This window comes from Glossina fuscipes, unplaced genomic scaffold (genome assembly GCF_014805625.2).
Source record: "Glossina fuscipes isolate IAEA_lab_2018 unplaced genomic scaffold, Yale_Gfus_2 59135, whole genome shotgun sequence".
NCBI lineage: Eukaryota > Metazoa > Arthropoda > Insecta > Diptera > Glossinidae > Glossina > Glossina fuscipes.
The window spans coordinates 397-3,237 of NW_024001914.1; the positions used below are offsets into that span (position 1 = coordinate 397).

The following is a 2,841-nucleotide window of genomic DNA, read 5'->3' on the forward strand; positions in this document are numbered from 1 at the left end:
ACGCTTTATATTGCTATTTATTATTATCATTATTACCTTTTTTTATATTTTTTTTGTAAACATTACCCAATGCTATTACTAAAAAGGAAATCTAGCAAATCCTCCCGTTCCTTCGGTAAAATCCACCGAAATAAAGTTGACCTGATGCCAGGCGCCACTTTGTGTAGCGAAGCCACCTTGCACTAAAGCAACTAATTGAATCTATCACGCGAGGAAATAGATTTATTTGTAACATAAGTTGAATTCGTCTTGACTCTGTACCATTACATTTGCGCGATACTATTATCGTTATATATATTTCGCGTTGGGAAAAATAAACAATTTATTCTGAGAGGGCCATTCACCCCCCCATCCATCAATCTACTCAACCCTATAGCAAACAAAAAAAATCATCTACTTTCAAAATTACTTTAATTGATTCTCGGCTGGGTTGTTTGTCAAAATAAGACAATTGCAGAGCGCATCGTATGCCTCTTATCGATATAGCTCCAACTCTTTACTTTACTTGCGAGTCCCTACTACTAAGTATATGGTATTAGTTCTAGATTCTTTGTAAATATTCATGAAATAGAAAGCTTTCTCATCAGACAAACTTAGCAGGTTCGGTTATTAAAAAGAGAACAGACACATAGCTTTGAAAGGCGTTAACATTTCTATTCCAAGTTGTAATTTAGAAATCTTAAGGGGATCATAAAAAAATAGTAAACCATAACCTGGATGATTTTTGTACACATTGAAATACCTCGCAGCTAAGGAGCTGTATATATATATATATAAGTATTGAAATTGGTTAACATTGGAGATGACAAGATGAAATTAAAAATTAGAATCAAAAATTGAAATCAAACTTCCACTGTTCACTGTTTTCTTGTGAACTGCATTTGTAACTTCAGACAGACAACCTGAAATGCTGGTATAGAGTAGTCAAGCAAATCAAGGAAAGGCACCTGTTATTCTAACTAATTGTTTAGGAGTGGAAGAAAAATTAAATAGTTTCTAATTCTTTTTATGGTGTTTTAAACATTCTCCACAGAGTTTTTAATACATACGAACGTTAATTCCGATATATGCTTCACTTACCTGTTAAAATTGATAATAAAAACGAATACTCGGTATAGGAAATAATGCCTAAAAGAAAAAGACGAGATTTTTTTTCCAAAACACTAAATTCAACTTTATGTGTATATGAAGCTACCTCGATCCTTTAATTTTCTAGACAATTGATTTGAACCTTTCTTCAACGGTGGAGTTTCATCACGCATTGAATTTATATCACGTTCAGTTAGTATGCGACGTTTCAAGCAAGCTTCATTTTATAAAACAAAAAATTTATTTGGAATTAAGCAGAAAGTTGCTTGGTGTGTTCATTAATATATTTACGTCTGGGTTCTTGTTAGACAACTGATTCTAAAAAAAAAATCTTGTGGTGTCATGTATAATTGCCCGTCATATTCACTGGACGCAAACTTGATAAAACATCTTTCACGTGCTATTAATTTGCTTATTGTTGAATCTTCATCATACTGCAATAAATTTGAAAAAAAGATTAATACAGTGAGATATGGCTCACTATTAAATACCTTGCACGACTTCGCTTAATACAGTTATTCATAGAACGGCTTTTGGAAATAGGATTTTATATAAATGGATTTTATAGAAATTTGACGTCAATTATTCTACATGTCATTAACATCAGTTTTGTACGGCAGCCTTTGACAGGAGCTTGTATATAAGTTTATTCTATGTGGAAAAGTATTCACCTTTGAGTGTCTCATATTAAATGCTTTCACTGAATTGGTCCCGCATTTGAATAAATTTATGCAAATGATCGCAGTCGCACCGCCGTCAATAATCCATAAATATTTTCCATAAGTTTTTGATGGTTGATGCGTTGTGTTGTTTTTGTAACCGTAATTACGTTGCACATTTTTAAGATTTCTATTTACATTAATTAAACTTTTTGCAGCTAAAAATCTTTTGCAAAAATTCGCTGCCATTTTCGGAAAAATTGAAAACAATAACCATATGTTTTTTCCAATAGCAGGGTTATTAAGCTTCTACAAGCTTTCACATTAGTGCGCAGTTTTTATTTAAAAATTTCCCCCTCTTTTTTTTCCCCAAAATATTATATTATCCCTACAAGAACACTGTAGTTTGTACTGGAAGGGACGCTAACTTGCTAGCTAAACAAGTGACTATTTTTCTTATGCTACCTTCGCTTCAAACGTAGATCGCGTAGATGTATGTATAGGTATGCAAAATTGTGTTATCACAAAAGTATTACATTTTAGCAACGTATACATATAAAAATACACATATACACGCATGTATGCATCATTGATGGTTGTATTATTATTATTATTATTTTAATTTTAGACTGAAATGAATTCTTAGACTAAAAAAAGGACATTGAGCACTAGCAACACAGGCTATCGGCTCTAATTTAAATAAATGGATATTAGATAGTGAACTTAGTAGTATTAAAAAAGTAATATATAGAATTGATATTCTGTTCTGAAGCTGATTGTAGAATGTTCAAAGGGTTAATCGTTCCAAATGCAATACTTCTAGCCAAGGAAAAGTTGAGGCAGTCGCAGAGAATGTGCTTTATAGTAAGAGTTTGTCCACAACAGCAGATTGGGGGAGAAGACTTCTTCAGGATCCATTGGTGAGTTGCAATTGTATGACCAAGGCGAATTCTCGAAAATGTTTGGATCTTGGTTTTCTCAACATTTGTTGGATATAGAGGTGGAGTTAATTGAGGGTTAATAAAAGAGTAGTGTTGATGATGGTATTGTAAATTTCCTTCTGCAATTTTCTCTTTAACTTTTCTTCCAATGT

General features: G+C 32.5%; 1 long non-coding RNA gene across 2 annotated transcripts; it reads right to left on the reverse strand.

Annotated features, from left to right (window-relative positions):
• Positions 1-1,001: 1,001 nt before the first annotated feature.
• On the reverse strand, positions 1,002-1,714 carry LOC119643211. Of its 2 annotated transcripts, XR_005248233.1 has the most exons (3): positions 1,581-1,714; positions 1,381-1,523; positions 1,002-1,306 (listed from the first exon to the last, which is right to left on the reverse strand). It is a non-coding gene; the product is annotated as an uncharacterized LOC119643211 (long non-coding RNA). The 2 variants fall into 2 exon arrangements; XR_005248232.1 differs by lacking the exon at positions 1,002-1,306 and having other exon boundaries at positions 1,329-1,523.
• Between the last annotated feature and the right edge of the window lie 1,127 nt (positions 1,715-2,841).